The sequence below is a fragment of the Megascapheus bottae genome, chromosome 7, assembly GCF_031878675.1.
Source record: "Megascapheus bottae isolate mThoBot1 chromosome 7, mThoBot2.hap1, whole genome shotgun sequence".
Classification (NCBI taxonomy): domain Eukaryota; kingdom Metazoa; phylum Chordata; class Mammalia; order Rodentia; family Geomyidae; genus Megascapheus; species Megascapheus bottae.
Window position 1 is genome coordinate 50,869,631 of NC_143515.1, and position 15,561 is coordinate 50,885,191.

Here is a 15,561-nt window from a genome sequence, read left to right on the forward strand (position 1 = left end):
TTTCCTGCATGTTCAGTTTCTGCATGGGTGTACCTGTCTGGCATCATCAGGTGATTTAAATTGAAAATGATTTCAAATACTGAACCTATAAGTCCCCAATATTTGACTCAGGTTGTTGTTATCAGAGGTAGACAATTAAAGGAACTATTTAAACTCACGAGTGGGCTGAATTTTGTACCTGTGTACCCCTTTTGTTTATTGTAAATCTGAGTGAAAGACAAATCACCCATGTGTCGATCCTAGAGGCCTGAATTAAAACCAGGACAGAGTCCTATGTTAGCATCAGCTCATCGCAAGTGTATTTACTGGTCATTTACTTTGGCCATTTACATTTACTGGCCCATTTGATTCTCCCATTTTATTTGCAAGAGTCACTTGTCATCTTTACTTAGTCCAACCATCCAGCGTTGTCTGCTATTCCTCTTCAGAGAAGGCCCTCCCTTCCTGCCCAAGAGTCTCCTTATGTCTCCCAGGTAAATACACACCATCTCTTTTCTTACATTCCCATTTCAACTCACTCCACTTACCTGCTCCCGTACCCTCTCTTCTGTTCATGTGCACATAACCATTTCACATTGGCTCTCTCCACATGTATTGGCCACATATTAAGTGCTACAGGCTACAGAGACAGCATTGACTGAAACAGACACAAATTCTTTCCCTTCGTGGGGGTGCAGGTTTCCTGCAGTAATAACACAGTTTAGAAATTTATGTAACTTTTATAGAAAGCAAGCTAATGAGATCTGGAGAAGTAAGGGAAGAATATTAGGACTTTAAGTATTAAGGTGACAGAAGGGTCTTTTCTAAGGCCTTACACCCTTGGATTGACATGCTCTGTCCACAAGACCCTGAAATCTCATCCTGGTCTCATCATGTTGCAGTATCTCCTACATCTTTACCGAGTCTTTGTCTAAAACAAACTTTCTACCAGGTGCTGGTGGCTCACCCTGTAATCCTAGCTACTCAGGAGGCTTAGATCAGAGGATTTCAGTATAAAACCAGCCCAGGCAGGAAACTCCATTACTCTTACCTCTGATCACCACCAAAAATCCCAAAGTGACTCTGTGACTCAAGTGAACCAAAAAAACTCAAGGACAGTGCCTAGGCCCCAAGTTCAAGCCCCAGGACAGTACTAAAAGTCATTAAACAAATACAAAATCTGAGATCGAAACAAAAGGTAGGCAGAAACCTTGTTTTCAGAGTAGTACTGTATACTACTATAGTACATACTACTTCTGAAAACCCTTTGTAGTTTACTGCACGCCTTTGTTTGATCATCTATGTACACACACACCCCTTTCACCCCTGCTGTAGAATCAGAAAAGCTATCCCTAGTAGAAGTGTCTTAGGTTTTCTTTCTCACAATTAGTAGGAATGTCTTCTGATTATGAAAGTAACACATTCTGGATATAGAAGAAAATCCCAACAATACTGGAAGTTAAAAGAACAAAAATTGTAGATAATTACACAGTGCAATATTCACAATTAACATTCCAGTGAATAGCCTCTCACAATCTTTTTCTCTACTTAAGCATACATTTAAGGAAAAAATTAAAATGGGATTACAATATGCATGCTGATTTATAACCTACTTTTTCTCCACTTGACTGTATATGGACAAAAAATTTTGAGGAGTTAGCTGGCTATGTCAAAGGAGATAAGCAAGAACCTCTTGTCAAAGAAAAACATCTAGGTCACCACCTAGGAAGCTAAGAGGAGCATGTCCCCTCCAACACAAACGAAAAACCTTCCAGAACACTCCCTCCACCAAGGAAAAAAGAAACACTCAGCACACACTTCTATAAAGGAAGTAAAGCATTTATTATTAATCATTCAGGAAGGAAACACAAAGTAGAATAGTATTTTATTTTCCCTTCTGTACTGCTCTCTGCCTGTCTCCTGCTATCTGGGTCTGGCAGCATTTTAGACAGAGCCCTCTCAGAAAAGGGTTGTTTCATATGTTAATAGTCAATGGATGTCGAAAATCATTAAAGTCAATCAATGTACAAGACATCGGGTTTTCAGAATACAAGCCCAGCAACACAGGATTGAAGAAGTTGGGCTTGTCCAAACACTGATCAGAAAACAAGAATGTAAATGGATCCCTAGAGCCTCCTGCAGCTCAGTTTCCCAGTCCAAAAGGCTCTATCCATTGTAGTAGTTTGAGCAATTGTACCAGCTACAAGAATAGCCTAGAAAAAATTGCATACTGGGTCTATGGGCATGTTTAAACTTTGCTTTAGATTTATAGTTAGGACATGTCCAGGGCATTGTGAAAATGGAGTTGATTTGTGAGCAATTGAAGGACAGCCAGTGTTGGACACATACACATGTCAGCACATACATACAGTAATAAAACCTCCTCCTGGTAAGGTGGAAATGACACCATAACAATGTCTTTACACCCTCTGCTTTTTCCTCTCTACTCTTGCACAAATTAATAGGTTCTATTTATATGGCTTTATAGTTACTTTCTAATTACTTAAAGCAGGTATCTGGAATCCACAAACAAGTCAAGTCAGGGTCACTTGCTCTTTGTGAACACAAGAACTTTCCTCTTCTTTAACTTTAGTCTTTGTCTTCCTCTGGTAATCATCCAGGCCATTTTTGTCTAGTACTTTAGCTCTGTCTTGTTTTTAAATTCGTCCAATTATTATTCAGATTTCTGTTGGAACTTTTCAGTCACTAAAATGAGGATTCCATTCATTCTGTTCAATCCAGCTAGGAAGATTTTTGCTTCTCAAACTGTTCTTGTTTCCTCTGGGCTGTTTCTTATTATTGAAGAGGACTATTTGGCCGTTCAACTAAAACCCATGACTGAAAGCCTGTGTTTGGATTTCTGAAAATTTCAACCCTGAACTTTCTGAACTATTCATAATAGACTAGGAGAATTTATGAGTCTCAGTGGACCAAAATTTCCATTCCGCAGACAATGCTGTCACCTTGCAATATCTGTTGTTGTTTGTGTAAATTTGGCAATCATGTTTTAAATCCATCCTTCCTCTCTGATAAGTTTCTAGATTTTTGTTTGTACCTAATGATCCCTGTTGCTTGTGCCTTTGCTTTGTTAGTAGTTTTCTCAAAGTTAGGCAGTATTTACTTGGATCTAGAAGATGTTTTACAATCTTTACCTCCCTCCCCATTCTCTCTTTCTTGATCTCCTATTGCACAATATTGTAACTTTGTATAGTCATCTCTGTGACTTTTCACGTCTCTATTTTCAGTCACTTTTGCTATGACCTCTATTGAGTGACTACCTCAACTATTTTCTAATCTATTCATTGCATTTTGGATTACATCTAGTATGCAGCCCAGTTGGTGAGTTTTTTCATTATTTTCTCTCTGTTATATCGGTATTTTAAAGTAATACTTTTTTCCTCCAAATCTATTCTTTTTTTATACTGTCCTATTTCTCTTGAGGATGCTATATTTTTATAACTTTGATCACTTATAAACGGTTCATTCTTCAGTCTCTTGGGGGATCATTTATTCTTTAGATCTAGAGATACAAACACTCTCCTGGGGATATTACTTCACAATACAGTTTATGTGATTTATCTCATCCTAACCTAAGAAAAGGGAGCCCCTACATGTATGGAAAAGTCCAGATTCTCATTTCTGCAATCAAGCACAGAGTGGTAAGTAAACAAATACAAACTGAACATAAAGGATGATTGAAGATAATGAAAAGTAGATCAAAGATAACAAGTCTAATACTTCCCTAGTGATGACCAATTTTAGACCCCCAAAGGAGAAGAAAATAATTTCCTTGAGTAGAAAAGCATCCACCCATGTTTCTGCTATCACAATTTGTAAACATGGCTCTGATGGGAAAGTTGAATGATCATTAACCTTGCTGAATATCTGTGTAGCATAATTTATCATGGCTAAAAATGTCTGTTCACTGTCCACAGAAGACAAACTACATACAAAGACCCTATAGCTACTTTTCTTTTTATTTGAATCTAGCAAATATAGTGTCTTTATCTACCTATCTATAGGGATGGGGGGGATGTGGGAAGAGAGAGAAAAGGAAGGGAAGAAGTGTCCTTCAACATTTTGAAAACAATTTGCATGCTACTGAAGCTCACCTACAAGAACAGGCATCAAAAGGTATCACAGGGCCGAGATTTGGCCTAGTGGTAGAGTGCTTGCCTAGCATGCACGAAGACGTGGGTTCGATTCCTCGGTACCACATACACAGAAAAAAAGCTGGAAGTGGTGCTGTGGCTCAAGTGGTAGAGCTCTAGCCTTGAGAAAACCCAAAGACAATGTTCAGGCCCTGAGTCCAGGCCCCAGGACTGGCCCCAGGATTACTTTGTAATCTAAAGAATGTACATTTAAAGTTCTGTTTGCTCAAGGAGTTCTCTTCCTACTGGCCTGCAAGAGTGCTTGCAATTCTCACCTCACTCATAGTTTAAGGATTACAATTAGTCTTTTATTAAAATGCAAAGTTGTTGGCCAGGAGGTGAAGACTGATATGGGCAAAAGTGAGAAACCTTGCTGAAAAAACAATGAACTAAAAAAACCTAAGGAATAAAGAAGTGGGTCAAGTGGCTGAGCACTTGTCTTAGCAATATCTAGTACTTCCAAGGAACAAGTAACAATAGTACCAAAAGCAATGCTGTTGTTCAGAAATAACAAGTCACAAACCAACAACACCTGTGAATATCTTCAGCAGCCTTTTTTGTGGCCTTGAATTTCGGAGATCATTTTTAAAAAAAAAGATCTCCCAGGTAGGTATTACCTCTCCTTCAAAGTCAGTTAGCAATTGTGCAATATGATGATCTCACAGATAAGTTTCGACAGAGGACTAGAAAGCATGGTGGATCTAGAGCCTGAAATGAAGTACCTGGGGGTGGATGGATGTCAGAGCCAATAGAACCATAGCCAGGAAGACCCTGGATGGAAAACACTTCCTTGGCAGAAGACACTACCAAGGACTGATACCTCACAATCTTTGTCCCCTACACAGGTATCCTGTTAAGGTGAGTTGTCCTTGATCCATCAGTCACTAGCAAGCACCCTGGCAGTGAAACTAAATAAAATATTTGAGAACCACAATGCCAACATTTTGCCAATGAAAGAAAGTTACACTCAGTGATCTCCTTAGATTGTTAGCATTTCTGTTCTCCCTCCTGGTAAACTGTCTTCAGCAACATTGAAGAAAACTGTTATCCTTGGGGCAGGTGCAGGGAGGGATACTGGTATTGGGGCTTGAACTCAGGATCTGGATGCCATCCCTCAGCTTTTTTTTTTTGCTCATATCTCCACTTCTAGCTCTTTTGGTGATTAATTGAAAATAAATATTTCATGGGCTTTGCTGCCTGGATTGCCTTTGAACCGTGATCCTTAGATCTCAACTTCCTGAGTAGCTAGGTATAAGGCATGAGCCACTGATGCCAGCAATATAGGTTATCTTTAAAACAGACAGCCTAACTTCTAAAACAACTATGCAATGTATGAAGTATAAAGCCTCTGAAGACTAGCCTCGATCCTCACATACATTGAAAAGCATCAAATGTGAAGCAACTGCCTCTGCAGGAAAATTCCATAAAATTCTTATCTCCAAATAACCAAAAAGGCTGGAAGAGAGCTTAGGCTCATGTAGGTAGAGAGCTAACCTTGAGCAAAAAAAAAAAATCAAAAACAAAAACTCTGGGACAGTGCCTACGCCCTGAGTTCAAGCCCTAAAACTGGCATGAAAGGAAGGAAAGAAGGAAGGAAGGAAGGAAGGAAGGAAGGAAGGAAGGAAGGAAGGAAGGAAGGAAGGAAGGAAGGGAGGGAGGGAGGGAGGGAGGGAGGGAGGGAGGGAGGGAAGGAGGGAGGGAGGGAGGGGAAAGAAAGGAGATGAGAAGAAGCAATCACATTTACATAAGTTTTATCACAGAATGTAATTTTAATTTCTCTGTTTTACTGTGAATCAGAGTTGTTGATATCTTACTGTGCCTAAATTATAAATAGAACCTTATCATAGAAATGTATGTATAGGAAGAACCTCATAAAGTTTACACACAAAGTATACATCGAGTATAGATGGAATTTGGTGCTATTCGAAGCTTCAGGCACGTCCTGGAAATCTTAGAATGAATCTCTAACAGATAAGAGAGGATGATTATAATAATAGCAATAATAAATCCAATCATTTCAGAAATAGATTTTTGTGATTAATAATTTATAGATTGCCAAATGCTTTTATAGACATCATTTAATTTTAGCACATGAATGGATAAGAGACACATGAGATTTGGAGAATGAAAGGATCTTATCCCAGGCCACACCACCAGTGATCAAGTGATAAACTTCCACTAGATGCCAGATATGGGCCTCTGCACTAAGATGCATGAAGGTCACCATCTGACTAGGAAATCAGATATACATTTTAACCACAGACTTATCCAACTGAATTACTAAGGATTTGGTTGAGAAGTGAGAAAATGCTTTGATATCTAAGGTCCATCTCAGCCACTCTCATCCTCTTCCATGTTGGGACTTTGTCCTACTTGTCCTCAAGAGAAGAAGAGTCAATGAAGAGGAGAGGAAAAAGAGGGTACTGAGGAAGGCAATCATGCTTGAATCCATTCTGGATATTAAGTAAATCCTCTAATTCTCTAGACTCAGTGTACTGTGTGCTCCACAGAAATGTTCCCAGAAATCTTTGCTTTCCTGGTGCCTGAAAATAACCTACACATTGGGTACTGGAACAATGATTTCATCATATCTTTCCCTTTAGTGGTGAGTACCTGAAACTCATTTACAACCAGCCTGTTAGGAAATCACAGCAGGTTGTAGATATGATCAAAGGAGCTGTAGAACAAGCCAAAGCTTCCAAAACTCCATCCATACCCACTCCTCTGTGCCCAGTATTCAGGATGCCCTATTTGATTAACACTCTGCTCCCTGTGAAAATGTAACCCCACCCCTGAGATCGGACTTTCATCACTTGTCAGACACTGACACTTTGGTGTGAATGAGATTCTCTTCTTTTGAGCAGAGAATAGAAGAGAGGAAATAAGACAAAGGAGTACCTTGGGAGGGGACCTGGAAATCCAGCTGTATTCAGTACAGATCAACTGTGTGTGCCATCCAGATCATATAATAGGTTAAGCCAGGCAGTGGATCCCATCCCACATAGCCACCAGCCCAGGCAAGCTTGCTAAGCTACCTTAGTTCCCTATCTGCTAGAGTACCTTGCTCAAGTACCTTAGTTCTCTATCTGAGATGAAAACAACCCTCCCATACTTGTCCCTTTATTAATTCCCCTTTGGCTGCTCCATAGTAGTCTCTCAAACAGGTGATTTTTTGGTCCATCTTTAGATTCACAAACCATACAAAGAGTGGAATGAAGAAGCATCAACCTCAACCAACCTCTCTCAGCCTCCCTTCCCAGGATCCTGTTGGCTGGTTATAAACTGTTGCTACTATAAGACACATCTTTAGGTAACAGAGACAGCTTGGATTAATGATATCATGTGCAACTCTAGGGAGAGATTTCCAATAGTTTTCTCATCTCCTGGCTGTCCTCACACATTTCTAGTTCTCTTCAAACAGTGTGGGGCTTACCCAGGCACTGACCTTGTCTAATCATATTGATTGTCAGCAATTGCAGTCTAATTGGAAAGCAAGTTGCTATGGTAATTCCTGTGCCTTATGTCTTACATTTAAAGACACAATGATCCTAAAAGGGGGGAAATTGCTTGTGCTTGGTGACAGAGGGGGGAGGAAAACATAATTAGATATGCAAATTTGAAAACTAATGTATTCAAATGAATGCAGAAATCTAAATCAGGATACGATGTAATAAATTGGTCCCAGTATTTCTACCCAAAGCACATTTGGTCAGAATGTATTTCTTTCCATCCATCTCCCAACAAATACTTTAACATTTTTAGAAATAAAAATGAATCCTGGATAAGCAGAAATGGGCAGTCTATTCATAGCTAAAAATCGTGTTTGGGATCCATAACCTGCAGTGGGTTGGCAGAGTTAGCTGACCAACTGCCCTGCCCTCCTTCTTTAACTTGTTATGCAGTCCCAGCCATATCACCATCAGCCTTTCTGTTCCTTAATATTCTTTATTGATAAACAAAACATTAAATTCTGTTTTCTTTTCATTCTTTTGGCCTATCAACAATTACTTACTGAGTACATACTCGGTTCAGGACACATCACAAGAAGCCTTAAACATCTGTCATGATGCATTCATTGCAAAAGAAGAGAGGGCACCACACACACACACACACCCCAATCCTCTGTAACCTCCATGGTATTTAGTGAACTATTACAGAGATAGCTGTGTCTGTGTATCTTCCCCTGAAAATAAAATATTCTTTACTCCTGAAAATAAAGAAGAGAGAGGAATGGTTTGGCCTTGATCAATGTATATCATATGCATAAACTCTTCATTAAATAGCAACTCCTAAAAAAAAAAAAAAAAAAAAGAAGGGATATCAATGTGTGAGAAGTTATGCACCTTCTATCTGCCAATGTAACTGTAACCCCACTATACATTGAAATAAAAATTTATAAAAGAGTAAAAAAAAAACACAGAATCAAATTAGGACTGGACTGGTTAAGAATGTACAAGCGTATATTACCTACTAACATGAATTTATAGACTTGCGTATTACTGTAGGCCTGCCTTATAGGTGAATATATTTCATACAACTTGACCAAGCCTGCCATCTCTTTTGTTGTCCCTTGATTATCTCATATTGTTACAGTTTCTTACCTTGCTATCTGATATATTGTATATAGGTTTATTTGTTTATTTGAAATACAATAGGGAAGGGGGAAAAACAAGATGAGGGGAGAGGATGGGGGAGGGAGATGGGGATAAAAACATGAGAAGGGGTAGCAATGATTGTTAAGTAATACACCTATCTGGCAAATATAATGTAATCCCTCTATCAATTACAACAGAAAAAGAGAAAAAAAGAAAAAGAGACGCTTCACCAACAAATTAAATTCTCACATCTGGATTGGCAGTGTATTCAAATGTAGCTAAATCCATTCTGGTTATCTTGATCTTTGTATCACCATGGGATCCCCTGATGGTTTTATCCTCGAAATAAAGCATTCACAGGCTATGTCACAAAAAATAAATAAATAAAAAATAAATAAATAAATAAATAGCAACTCCTTTTGTACAACTACCTAAAGATAATAATTTTTAAAAATACATCCAGGTTAAAAAAATAAATTAAAATGAATATATTTTTTAAAAAAGAAGAGAAGGCAATCTCCCTATCGTGGCAGATGCTTCCTAGAGGCAGAAAATGTGCTCTCTTGAATAGGTCTGAAGACAAGGCCTGTACAGAAATTTGAACTATATTGCCCCAGATACTGTACTTTTGGTAATCCCTGTTTACTGTAGCTCAATAGATACCAAGTGCCTGGTGAGTGTGATCAAGATGCCCAGCACGTGGAAAGCATTCCATTCATGGTACTGCAGCTGGCAAGAGGGCCTGCGTGATTAGGATAAACCACTCCCAAACAGCAACGCTCCAATGAAGCTCTGAAGAGGGGAAAGCCTTGATGCTAAATGATTAGAGAAGGCTCCCTTGGAAATGACTCAAAGAGAAACCTCAAAATGACAATGAGGTTTTCTTCCTGATAGACTGCTTGAGGGCCAGGATAAAGTATCTGCTCCTTGTACTTGATGCAAGGCAAAGGACTTTAACTGTGCTGCCCATTCCACACAAATCCAAGCAAAGAATCTTCGTTATAAAACAAAAATTCCAATTTTTTGAAGCCAATTTTTTGAAGTACATGTCCCTTCACTATAAAAAATACATGTCCTCTGAAGATCTAGTGAGGCCTAGGAAGCAGAAGTGTGGAAGTAGGACTCTGACTGCCACTGGAGGATGGCATGGGAGAATATGTTCTTTAGAAACAGAAAATCAGGCAAGTACTGTCAGTAAATATGATGCTCTGATTGGTTTTCATGTTTTGTGTCCATCCTAGGGCTTGAACTCAGGGCTTGAACGCTGTTTCTTAATTTTGTTTGTGTTCTACCACTTCAGCCACACAGCTCCACCTTTGACATCTTGGTGGTTCATTGGAGATCACACACTTCCTTTCTCTAGATGGCATGAAACTGTGATCCTCAGATCTCAGCTTCTTGAGTAGCTAGGGTTCTGGGTATGAGCTACTGGTGCCCAAATGTTCTTTTGTGTGTGTGTAGACAGAGACAGAAATGTCCCATGTAGTAATTTCTGGACAGTCATGAAGGGCAGGATGGATAACAGCTTTGCCTACTCCTTATTTTATCGGGTGTTGCACTCAGCATTCCAAGGAGGAAGGTTTTCATGATCACCAATGTGACTCATATTCAGAAGCAAATGTGAGCTACCTTCCTGCTCCTTCACCAAGGCTCATAAAGAAAAGACTTTCATGCCATGAATAAGAGTTAATGAGGCGGAAAATGGAGGAGCATAAAAGATGGAGTAATTATGAATTACAGAGTGAAAACAGAGACCCGGGGGAGGAAGGAAGCCAGGTGGGGAAGAGAGGTTATGTTATAGGTGCAGCAAGGGTCCAAATGGCACAATAAAACCTAGAGAGAATTATTGAGGAAAATTTCAGGGTACTGTAAGGTGAGAATAATAAACTGTGATCACTACAATAATTGCTACACACACACACACACACACACACACACACACACACACGTTATTTCCTTGGTAAAGAGGTTCATAACATATGTCCAGAAAGGAAGAAATTAACCCTGACTTATAGGAAGCATCAACAGAGCCTTCTGTAAGCTGACAGTAAAATTACAGTCTTCAAGAGAAATAACAAGACGAGCTAGGTTTTCTTTGTCACCTGATCTAGGACTTCAGGGCAACAGACCTATGGGAGACTCTGGGGCTAGCCCCTCATCAGTGTGCTTAGAGCCCCTCCCCAGGGAGCACTGTAACCTCCACCTGCTGGAATGAAAGCTGGCACTGTCACAGAGGACTGCCCACGACATAGTGGGCTGACTTTTAATAACAGAATCACAGTAATAATTAAAAGCCACTGAATCCTAAGGCTAGAAGTGACCCTAGAGATCACTGGATCAACACTGTTGTTTTAGAGATGGGGAGAAACATACCCAGAAGAGAAGAGAATTGATCTGACTCAAGGTTAATTAGTGGCAGAATCAGGACTAGAACCTAGGTCCCCAGACTATATGAAGTAATAAAATAAGAGTAAGCAGTATGACCTCTACATAACACTCTGGGCTTTTGTTCATGGGGCAAGGCATGCATTATTCATATGCTCTTAAACACACTGGCCGGCTATAAGGTACAGAAAACAATGTACTGAGCGACAAGGAACGAAGTAATATTTCACAGAACAGCATGGATTTCAGGTGGCCCTGTAATAAGCCAAAGTGATGAAGCGTTTCCCCTTGCCCACTCAAGAGACCTTGCTTATATGCAGCACATTTCTGGAATTCAGAGAGCTAGAGCCTCAAATTTCTTAGCCTGCCCCCTCTCCCAGACTGTATGCAACTAATAGATTTAGTAGTCTTTGCCATTCGAAAGTCATTCTTCCTGGAAGGTAAGCTTTTTCTTTCTCCCATGAAATTACTGGTTAAGTGAGAAGAGAAGCTTCAAAGACCCATAATTGAGAAATCTGCAGCTAGCTACTATGTTCTACACACGCACACACACACAGACACACACACACGCACACATACCCCAACCAGGAGCCAATGACAGTCTCTGGAAGATACTTCATCACCAGCAAGAGGGTATATAACTAAATGAGGATAAACACATATTTAGTTTCAAAAGGATTTTCTAAACTTATTTGTTTGCTTCTAATTATCCCAGTATTTCTCTTGCAAAATTCCCAATTAAATTGGCCTGTAATTATTTACTTGACACGTCTGGATCTGCCCATTTCTCACAGATGGTAGTTGTACAACTCTTGCTGTAACAAGGTACTAGGTATTGTGTACATTGCTGGATTCTTACCTTAGGTATTTAGAGTATGATAGTATGACAGCAACAGACTCCAAAATGTCAAGCACTTAAAGAACCCATGCCTTCCTTTCTTCTTTTCTTACCTAATGATCTGGTATGGTATTCTACAGTACTTAGGATCCTAGGTCAACAGTAGCCTTGCCAACTTTAATTCTGTCTATCAAGGTTGCCCTGGGCCTTTCCAGACACCAGTTGGAAGGGAGACAGAATGTGGAATAGCACAGAAATGAGCTATAATTTGACAGCAAGATTAGCTCAGAAGTGTAGTCAAGGGTAAGTGTCACATAGGGAGAATCACTCCTGTAATCCTAGTTACTCAGGAAGCTGAAACAGGAAGGTTGCAATTTTGAGGTCAGCCTGAAGAATGTAAGGAAACCTTGTCTCAAAAGAATAAAAACAAAAATGGCTACAGATTAACTCAATGGGAGAGTATTTGCCTAGTATGTATACATGATTTCTTGTGTCCTACAAAAAAGAAAGAAGAAAAAGTAAAAGAAAAGTAGTCTAGCTATGTAAGAGAGGAGAAATTGATTTTTGCATGACAGTTAAAAAATCTAACCTATCCCACATATTCTCTGTATTGCTAACAAATCCTTCAAAGGTTGCACAATTATTCCCATTGAATAAACAGCTTTCACGGGTGTTAATTGCCTTGTCGAAGACCATACAAGTAGGCAATAATGAAGCTCAAATTTGAATCCAGGCCTGCCTAGCTCCTGATGCAGGCTGCCATTCCCATGTCACATGAACTAAGACAAGTACAAGTCAGAAGAGCCATTAGGGATAGTCAAATGAGACATTAGTGTTGCAGCACGTGTGCAACATTCAATGCTCTGCTTTCTGCAGAGCAAATGTCTAAGAAAGGTTAATTATTATCAGCAACATCCCTTTTCCTGCAGGTCTCACATGACACACTTCAAGCACATAAGTGACCCAAACTTAGAGACAGCTTATCATCTCTTGTGTATCAGGCTACCCCAAACTCCTTTTTTTTTGTCTTTGCTGAAGCTAGCAAGCCTTGTGGAAACCAAGTGATCTAATCAATGGCTCTTCTTCCTTTCTTTTTTTTTTTGGCTGGTCCTGGGCTTGAACTCAGGGCCTGAGTGCTATCCTTGGACTTTTTCAAGGCTAGAGCTCTACCACTTAAGCCATAGCACCATTTCTGGCTTTTTCTCTATATGTGGTACTTACAAATTGAACCTGGGTCTTCGTGCATGCTAAGAAAGCATGCTACCACTAGGCCGAATTCCAAGCCCAATTCTTCCTTTCTCTTTACACAATGTCTACTCCCTTTCTTCCTTCCCAGTGCCTCATCTTTCATCACTAAGAATTCAATGAGCTTCTGTTCAACTCAAATGGGTTTCTGACAGCCAACACACTGACCAATAAAGGAATTGTCTACCCTTCAGCTTCCAAGTCTAATCTAGTTCTACTGCTAGAAAAATCTCTCTCCCCATCACTCTTGTGCATCCTCTTACAATTCCATTTGTTTTCCTAAACAGCAACCCTCTCCACATGATTTCCATGCATAGATTCCTTCCACACTTCTGTACCCAGACAGACAGGGACTCAAAGGCCACTTGTAGCCATTCTTCTTGCTACTTGCTATTCCCTTCTTACTATCTTGACTATTATACAGGTAACCATGAATTTACAACAAAGTTTTTTTTAAGTAAATCATTGAGATGTTCAGTTCATCTAAGAAGCAATGACTCATGACTCACATAAAACCACTCTTTAACCACCACAGGACTGTTAAGATCAGATGATTTGGTGGAAATTGCAAAGGGTCATAAATGACCTGATGATAGTAGAAAATAAAAGGACCTTGGCAAGAAAAACTGCAAAGGTGACTTGGAATCTGCTTGGACATTAAATCATCAGAGAAATTGGAGACAATTAGGCCTAAAGGCTTGGATTGTCAGATGGAATTGTTGCTTGGCGTTGAAGTTGAGGGAAAGACAGAGAGGAATAGGGGTGGAGAGAAATGACCAGCCTGCTTTAGACCATCTGTCCATGAAGAATTTACAGAATATATGGGGAATGGAGATGAACTTAGACAGGTGACTATTCCAGTGAGGTGTGGTGCATTAGCAGAGAGGTCCTACTAGAAGGGTGTGTGTGGAGTGAGGAAGTCCAAGAGGACTTCAATGTAGAGAGTTTGAGAGATACCAAGACCAGGCTTGGAAATGCTGACATTCTAGCTGGGCACAGTGGCATATGCCCACAAGAAACCAGGGATCAAGTTGATTGTAATTCGAGACCAGATTGGTTACAAAAACATTTCTGGTAATTCTAGCTACAAGAAGGGAAGGGGAAGTCAGGAGAGGAGGAAAGAAAGAGGGAGAGAAATAAAAGAAGAAAGAAAGAGGGAGAAAGAGAAGGAAAGGAGAGACAGAAAGAGGAAGGAAGGAAGGTAAGAAGGAAGGAAGGAACTGAAATTATTTCTTCTTAAATCAGGGACAAAACAGTATGTCCACTTTCTCCAATCCTTTTCAATATAGTATGGAATTTCTAGCAAGAGCAATAGTACAAGAGAAAAAATAAGGGGTATTCAAATAGAGAAGTCAGAAATCAAACCACCCCTATTTGTAGATTACATGAAAATTATCTGAAGAACCCTGCAACCCCCCCCCTCCAAACTCCTAGACTTAATAGATAACTTTGACAAAGTAGCAAGGTATAAAATTCAATCCACAAAAATCAGTAGCTTTTTAGGACAACAGCAAGGAGAAGGTAGAGTGTGAAATCAGAAAAACCTCCATTTGCAACTGTCGCAAAAATTTTTTTTAAAAACCTAGGAATTGATCTAACTAGGAAGGTAAAGGATCTCTACAACAAAAACTATGACACTTTGATGCACTAGCAACCATCTATCCATTGGCCAAACTGAGTTAGGCAGAACACAAAATGCTCCCCACCACTAAAGTCATCCCTGAAAAGCACAGTGTCCCTTTAGGAGGAAGGTAAAGTGAAGTGGGACAGGTGGTCAGAACATTGCCCAGATGAAACAGGTAAGTACCTTCCTTTACTGTCTAAAGCTGTCCTCCCTACCAAGAGCTACTTCTGGATCATGGAAAAAGAAACGCCTTTGTTAATGATGCTCTAAAAATGCCCTCCAAAGTAGCAGAGGAAAAAAAACTCCATCCAAGCTGGGTGCAGGTGGCTGATGACTATAATTCCAGCTACTCAGGAAACTTGAGATCTTTAAGATTATGTTTCAAAATCAGCCTGATTAGGAAAATCCATGAGACTCTGATCTCTGATGGGAGTGGTTCAAGTGGTAGAGCACCAGCCTTCAGCAAAATAATTAAGGGACAGAGCCCAGATCCTAAGTTCAAGCCCTAGTACTGACACAAAAGGATAATTTTAAAACTAAGGTATACAGCACATTTCCCCCAAAATTGAGAGGACAAATACTAAAACCGTAAGAAACTATATAATATATACCACTAAAATAGTATTAGTATGCATGTATGCAGACAAATATAGTATTAGGATATACAGATGCATGTATTATTTAGCATGTTTAATATCTATAACTCTGTATGATATACATTTTTAATTATATTTATGATTATAC

The 15,561-nt window shown here is 39.6% G+C and overlaps 1 protein-coding gene and 1 long non-coding RNA gene across 2 annotated transcripts in view; one reads left to right on the top strand and one right to left on the bottom strand.

The window, feature by feature from the left end:
• Fshr (follicle stimulating hormone receptor) overlaps window positions 1–15,561 on the top strand; it is a 147,440-nt gene that overhangs the window by 77,052 nt on the left and 54,827 nt on the right. The window lies entirely within an intron of this gene.
• Window positions 8,284–15,561, bottom strand: part of LOC150060767 (uncharacterized) — a 48,748-nt gene continuing 41,470 nt past the window's right edge. Inside the window, exon 3 of the long non-coding RNA XR_016536160.1 lies at window positions 8,284–8,337. This is a non-coding gene — a long non-coding RNA (uncharacterized LOC150060767). The remainder of the gene's footprint in view (window positions 8,338–15,561) is intronic.